The sequence below is a fragment of the Pseudophryne corroboree genome, chromosome 4 (genome assembly GCF_028390025.1).
Source record: "Pseudophryne corroboree isolate aPseCor3 chromosome 4, aPseCor3.hap2, whole genome shotgun sequence".
Lineage (NCBI taxonomy): Eukaryota > Metazoa > Chordata > Amphibia > Anura > Myobatrachidae > Pseudophryne > Pseudophryne corroboree.
In genome coordinates, this window is record NC_086447.1 from 684,598,875 (window position 1) to 684,607,182 (window position 8,308).

Genomic DNA, 8,308 nt, shown 5'->3' on the forward strand with positions numbered 1-8,308 from the left:
AGAAACAGGGAACGGTTAGCCTCAGGGAAAGGAAAACCATGGGCTAATGCAGCCAATTAGGTTGAAGATGGGATGGAGCTTAGTCTTTAAAAAGGTGCTGATTCCTGTGGGAGGGAAGACCAATGGATCAGTCGGACAATGTTAGATGAATACTAGGAATCGCCAAGAAAGAGACTGTTTGTTTGTGTTGAAGTTGTCAGTCATCTTGGCAAAGGTGACTTTTAGGACCAAAGTTACATCCTTAAGGTGTCAGAGTGCGTATCTATCAATCTATCTATCTATCTATCTATCTATCTATCTATCTATCTATCTATCTATCTATCTATCGTGATTAAAAACAGTGGAATTGTGTTTCAGTGCAGGTATACAGTATATGCCTAATGTTTCTGTCCTATGAGTTTAAAACCCCAGAAATGTGTTTGAAAATGGCTTGGTAAAAGCAATTTCCGCTTCTGCAAAAGCCGGATAAGGGTTCCTGGAGTTATGGATGGAGAGTGCGAGAGGGCTCCATCCATTAGGCCCAATCCGGCTCTTGAGGGCCTTAGCCTCAGAGAATGCTAATCAGTGCTTACACCTGCATGGGTGTGGTAATTGCTTGCCAGCGTGGACAGCACATATCTTATTGCCTGGGGAGCAAGATACTGGCTTGCAGAGAAAGACACTATTACTGCCTGAAGTGAGTGATGTGTATTGCTGTTTTGTGAGCTGGACAGTAGGTCGTTCTCATACATAGAGTGGAAACATTATATCTATTCATAGCTGCACAAGCTAGGATTTATGTTTATGTTTTATTTTTACTTTTGCTGCAAATAAAAATAGCTGAGGCTTTTTGCAGCAAATACCCTGGAGTGGCATGTCACTAATTGGACTATATATATACTGTATGTGTGTGTGTGTGTGTGTGTGTGTGTGTGTGTGTATATATTCAAGCAGTCAGCGGCACTCCACTTCTAAAAAATTGATCTACCAGTGCCCTCCAGGTGTGACCACATCACAAATGTATACCATGTGTACCATGCAGTCGGCAGCACGCACGGTCTCATAAATGTCTGTAGCATCAATGTTTCAATGTTTCTGTTACAACATTTGAATGCTGATGAAAACATTGAAACATTGATGCTACAGACAAGACTGCTGTCTTTATTCCTGAGACAGTGAGTACCGCCGACTGCATGGTATATATATATATAAGGGGCGCTTGGACCCCGAAACGTCGGATCACTTTGTGTGTGAAATATATTTGACTTTTGACAGACTTAGAGTGCCGCTTTACTTGTTCTCGCTATTCATCCTCACCTGAGATGGCACCTAAGCACTGAGTCTTGGAGGGGGAGTGCCGGTCCTCACAGTCTTTCTATATATATATATATCTATATATATATATATATATATATATATAGATAGATAGATAGATAGATACAGTATACTGTATATATCTATATATCTAGCTATATACATGGAATAGGCTGTAGTTTACTATACGCTATGTTTGTGTGATGGCAAGTAGTTTTCCTCTGACTAACTCTTACAATCCTCCCCTGGCCTTGACTCTGGAGAGTAATAATAATAATAATAATAATTTTATTTATATAGCGCTCTTTCTCCAATAGGACGCAAGGCGCTTAACAGATACATAGCATAATACAGTACAGAAAATAATGAAGTACAGAAAAGCTTTTCATAAAATACAGAAGCATATAGATACTAAAGGGACATTATGGAAATGCTTGAGTAAACAGGAAAGTCTTGAGTCCACATTTGAAGGATTCTATAGTTGGGGCCCCTTGCACTGTGCGGGGAAGTGAGTTCCATAGAGTCGGAACCGCATGACTAAAAGCTTGACCCTCAGATGAATTACGGGAGATTCTAGGCACTGCTAAAAGACCTTCATCTACAGATCGCAGTAATTGAGTGGGGCAGTATGGGGTCAGAAGCTGCTTCAGGTACCTTGGGCCCTGGTCATGTAGTGATTTGAAACTCAGTAAGCCAATCTTGAAGGTGATTCAACATCTTACAGGCAGCCAGTGAAGGGAGTAGAGGATGGGTGTTATGTGGCTCAAACGGGGCTGCTCGGTTAACAGCCTGGCAGCTGGGTTTTGCACCAGCTGTAAGCAGTGCAATTATTTTGCTGGGAGACCAAGGTAGAGGGCATTACAGTAGTCTAATCGAGATGATACAAATGCATGGATGACTTTTGGCAGATCATCTGAGGGATTTAATTGCTTGATTCTGGCTATGTTCCTCAGGTGAAAGAATGAGGATTTGATTGTGGCTGATATCTGATGTTTAAGTGTCAAGCCACCATCCAGGACAAAGCCAAGATTCCGCACATGATCAGTGGTTTGTAATTCTGAATCCCGAGTGTAAGTCCAGTTGGTTGGCTATGCTGCAGTCTTGTCCTTTGATGTTGCGGTCCTATCATAAGGACCTCTGTTTTATCTGGGTTCAGTCACAGCCAACTGGTGCTCATCCACTCTTAGAGCTCAGCTAGACAGCCATTTAGGGTTGCTATTGGGTTATTAGTGCCCTGAGCAAAGGACAAGTACAGTTGTGTATCATCTGCATAGCAGTGGTAGACCAGCCCATGGCTCCTGATTATTTCACCCAGCAGGAGCATGTATATTTCAAAAAGCATGGGGGAAAGTATAGAACCTTGTGGGACACCACAAGGCAATGGCACTGATGGTGATGAGTATACTCCAGACGATACTCTCTGAGTAAGGGCCTCAGAAATCTTTTACAATGTCATGCATGATTGTTCACTCTTTAGAACGGGTTGGTATAAAAAAGCCAGGAGTCAGTATCATGACAGTCAAAATCCTGACGGATAAGTATTTTATTCCTACCCTACCCTTAATCCACTCTTCCCACAGCCTAACCCTAACCGTCCTCTCCCGCAGCCTAACCCTAATCCCCGCAGTCTAACCCTAGTGCCTAGCCCTAACCTCAGTACTTACCGTTGGGATTCAGATCGTCGGGATACTGCAGTTGATAGTGTGACTGTCGGGATACTTACTGCCAGGATCCTGACTGCATCCCCTCTTTATATTGTACCCATGTTATTCCACTTTATATTCATTTATAGGACTGGAGTACAGAGAATCTGCTTGAATTTTGCTCTCCAACTGCCTTAGTACTAATATTCTTGCCGTCTAAAATATTCACCTAGAAATACATGTTTAATTTGTTAATCTCCTTTTACTCAAATTTGCATGAAAATATTCTGTCATCTAAATATCATGATTATAATGTAATGTGTTTTTGATTTAGATCCTCTCTTCATTTAAGCTAAAATTGAAACCAGGAAGCATGACAAGGATAGAAAATGGACGTGAATAGCAACTATATTTTTTTCCAAATGATTAAATGTCATGCTATTAACCTCCGCTTTTGGAGCTAATGTTCATCTGGAGAGATGGCGCTTCATTTTTTTTTCATTTTTACGGAACAGTTGGTGCCCTGGTCCTCTTAAACATAAGAATTGTTTTGAAGACAGAGTTGGCAGCTTAGGGAAAACCAGGAATTAATTGCTTCTGTTTAAATATTTGGCAAGCAACTCTGCACAGCAGTAAATAAAGCCTTACATTAGGATACAGCATTGCTGCTTTGCAAGAAAAGCTTCTGTCAATCTGATGATGATAACAAGCTACAGTGTGAATATAAAAAGGATGGCTTGTTATGGTGCATTAAGGCAAAGCTTATATTTGAATCTAGAAATGCATTTATTGATACTTTGGCTCATTGTTTTTATCACTTGTATCCATTTCACATGCATCTTTCTTTTTCTAAAGCCATAGGATCACGCAAATTTGATGCTGGACTGCATGTTGCTGTTGATGATGGAAACACTTGTTTGGCCACGTAAATACAATTTATAATTGCTAGTTATCAGTTTATTCCTTGCCTAAAGCATTCTAAAAGGTCTTCTTTTATTCTTCTGTTGCATACGCTTTGTTCCAGAGCTTGATTACACACAAGCTTATATGTGGCAACTGCAATGTCAGATAAATAACATATTTTAAATTGTTATGGGTGGTAAATTACAAAGTGAGGTTATCTCACCTCTTCTCAAACTCATTGCCTTCATTCAATTTATGTTGTCAAGTTGCAGATCTTGCCAAGGTCTACCAAGAGTTGACTTGGGAATCCCAGGGCATTTGCAGAATCGAGAGAGATCAGTCTTGCCGCAGAATTATGATTGAAGTGGGGATAGATGGTTTTAGAATATGAGCTAGGCAGAGGTTGCAGTAGTCAGTGATGATGATAAAATGGGTACCTGGTTGCATCTTGGATAAGAAAAAGCCATATTCTAGCACCACTTCAAAGGTGGAGGTGACAGAACTAGCAAAAAAACTTGATATTAGGAATAAAGCAGAAGATTGAGTCAATTGCTATATCCAGGAAGTCGTCTTGGGAGACTCAGGTAGGTGTAGTGATGTTTATGGTGAGGTAAGTATAAGGGGACATTGTGACTCAGGAGAAGGGAAGATAAATAGCTCTGTATTGGACATATAATGCTTTCGATGGCAGTGGCACATTCATATGGTGTTAGCAGAGTACCAGTTGGTTACACAAGATAGTAAAGAAGAATATAAGTCATAAAAGAATATGTAGGTTTAGGTGTTGACACCATAGAGGGGTACAATCAGAAAAGCAGGAGACTGAGAGCTTTGTGGACCCCCAGCACATAGTGAATATTGATAGGAGCAAGTGCTAGAGGAAGTAAAGCTGAAAGAGTGCAAAACAGTGGGCTCACAGTGAAAAATACACTTTGCGATTTGATGCTCCTGTTTGTATGTGATGTGAGATCAGGGTAGGGTTGCCCTCTCCTGTGGTAGATAGGCACCTCCAAAAACAGAGTTGCCAGTAAAACAGTATACAATTCCATGGTTTTCGTGCACTCTAGTCGTGGCTAGGTTTATTGTGCAGTACATGAAACAAAACATAAAAATAAATTCTAGCCCATCTGGGCACTAACTAAACATAATAGATTCCCTCTCTCAGGGTGGTAGGAACTAATGCCCCTACCACAAACACAGGCATTTGGACAGTACTTACAGTCAGTAAATCACAGTGTCCCATCACAGGCCTGCTGCATGTTTCCCCAGGTAGTCTGACCCTGAGCCAAGCCATGACACAGTTTTTATCAGCCAGGTGCAGGCACTAAACAATCCTGCTCTCAGGCTGAAGACCTAAAGACCCAAAATGGGCCTTGCGGATGGAGCCCTCCCTTCTCTCTCACATCCACACCCCCAGGACCCATTTACGGCTTTTTTACTAAAAGCCCAAACTCTATCAAGTCTGCTTAGCAAAATAGACATTTTTGGGGGATTTAAAATACATAGGCCAGGAACCTGGGACAAACATATCTCCTGTTTATCACTAAAGTTATGTGCCAAAATGACAACTTTAGTTTATTTAAATTTAGCATTTTTTAATGGAAAAAAATAAGCAAATCTGGGAGTTTTTTTCGTGAGTGGGGCTGGGTATACTTGTGTGCCTGGTATTATGTCTACTAACACTGTAGCTTTTAAGATGCCACAGTATTCGGCAGTGTTACAGTGGGGAATACAGGACATACTGTACATAAAACAGGAACATAGGAAGTCAACTAAATGCAGGCATAAAAACTAAGGGTAAGGAAGGCCCTGCTTATTAGAGAGCTAACATTCTAAAAGGTAAACAATGCAATTGAAACAAGAGTAGTAATTATGTAAGTAGTATAACAAGAATAATGTAAGTAGTATACTGTAGGTGAAGGTAGGTTAGCCTTTAATAAACAGATTTTTTTCCCAGACAGTATTTATACAGTAGATTTGAAGGCTGTAGGAGAGTCTGATCTGGTTTATTAGAGAATACCATAAATGAGCAGAAAATAGGATTTGAATTACCTACCGGTAAATCCTTTTCTCATAGTCCGTAGAGGATATTGGGAATCCATTCAGTACCATGGGGTATAGACAGGTCCACTAGGAGCCTTGGGCACTTTAAGAATTTGACAGTGTGCGCTTGCTCCTTCCTCTATGCCCCTTAGTCTAGGAAACTGTGCCCGAGGAGACGGACATACTTTGAGAGAAGGATAGATAAGGAAAGTGGTGAGATTATGAACCAACACACAGAACAATAGGAAAGCCATGCTAACCAAACTTGAAACATGAACAGCAACAGCTGAACAAACCAGAATACTTAACCAAGTAACAGTGCAGGAAGAATGAAGCACTGGGTGAGCACCCAGTATCCTCTACGGACTAAGAGAAAAGGATTTACTGGTAGGTAATTAAAATCCTATTTTCTCTTATGTCCTAGAGGATACTGGGAATCCATTTAGTACCATGGGGAAGTACCAAAGCTCCCAAACCAGGTGGGAGAGTGCTGAGGTTCCTGCAGAACTGATTGACCAAACTGAAGGTCCTCAGAGGCCAAAGTATCGAACAGATTTTGGAACCGGCAATAGTGAGCCTGATCCAGCGTGCTGCTTTGAAGCAGGACACCCAATTTTATTGGGATCATAGAGAATGAACAGGGAGTCGGATTTTCTGTGACAAGCTGTTCTCTTGACATACACCTTCAAAGTCCTCACAACATCCAAAGACTTTGAAGAAGCAGAGGTGTCTGTCACAGCCGGAACCACAATAGGTTGGTTGATGTGAAAAGTGGACACCACTTTAGGAAGACATTGCTTGCGAGTTCTGAGTTCAGCTCTGTCCTCATCGAAAATTAAGTAGGGACTCTTGTGAGACAATGCCCCTAGCTCCGACACACATCTTGCTGTGGCATAGGCCAACAGTGTGACGGTCTTCCACGTAAGGTGCTTCACGTCAACCTCCTGTAACGGTTCAAACCAGTCTGATTGGAGGGACTGCAGCACCAAATTGAGATCCCAAGGTGCCGTGGGAGGCACAAAGGGAGGCTGGATGTGCAGAACACCTTTCAAGAATGTCTGGACCTCAGGGAGAGAAGCCAATTGTTACTGAAAGAAAATAGACAAAGCTGAAATCTGGACTTTAATGGAACCTAAGCGTAGGCCCAAATCCACTCCCGACTGCAGAAAAAGCAGGAGACGTCCCAGATGAAATTCCACTGTGGAATATTGTCTGCTTTCACACCAAGAGACATACTTCTTCCATATACGGTGGTAATGTTTAGACATTACCCCTTTCCTGGCTTGGTTCATAGTCGGGATGACCTTGTCAGGAATTTCTCTCCTGGCTAGAATCAGCCGTTCAACCTCCATGCCGTTAAATGTAGCCACGCTAAGTCTTGATAGATGAATGGGCCCTGTTGCAGAAGTTCCTCGCGAAGAGGCAGAGGCCACGGATCTTCGAAGAGCATCTCCAGAAGGTCCACATACCAGGCCCTTCTTGGCCAGTCCAGATCAATGAGTATTGCTTGAACCTTTTCCCTTCTTATTCTTTTTAGAATTCTTGGGATCAGAGGAAGTGGAGGAAACATGTACACTATCTACTAGACCCATGGAGTCGTCGGAGCATCTACCGCCACTGCCTGTGGGTCTCTCGAACCTGGAACAATACCATTTGAGCTTCTTGTTGAGATGAGAGGCCATCATGTTGATTTGTGGATCTCCCCACCGACGTGTCAAGCACCTGAACACTTCCGGGTGAAGGCTACACTTCGCCGGGTGCAGGTCGTGTCTGCTGAGGAAGTCTGCTTCCCAGTTGTCTACTCCCAGAATTAAGACTGACGACAACGCCACGGCATGTTTTTGCACCCAGAGGAGAATTCTTGACACCTCTGACATTGCTGCTCTGCTTCTCGTTCCATCCTGTCGGTTTATGTACATTACCGCCGTTACATTGTCCGACTGGACTTGAATGGCCTGATTCCCAAGTAGAGATGAGGCCTGCAGAAGGGTGTTGTAGATTGCCCTGAGTTCCAAGATGTTTATTGGAAGGACGACTACCTGACTTGACCATCTTCCTTGAAACTGCACTCCCTGGGTGACTGCTCCCCAACCTCCGAGGCTTGCGTCTGTGGTTAGCAGAATCCAAGTGAGAAGTCTGTAGCCACCACAGAAGGGAGATTCTGGCTTTTGGTGACAGGCAGATCCTCTGGTGCATGTGAAGATGCAATCCAGACCATTTGTCCAACAGATACAGCTGGAAAGGCCTCGCATGAAACCTTCCGTACTGAAGCACCTCGTAAGAGGCCACCATTTTCCCCAGAAGGTGAATGCACAGATGCACCGAGATCCGGGTTGGCTTCAGGACAGCACGAACCATCGACTGGATTTTCATAGCCTTCTCCAAGGGAAGGAACAATCTCTGAGATCCCGTGTCCGGTATCATTC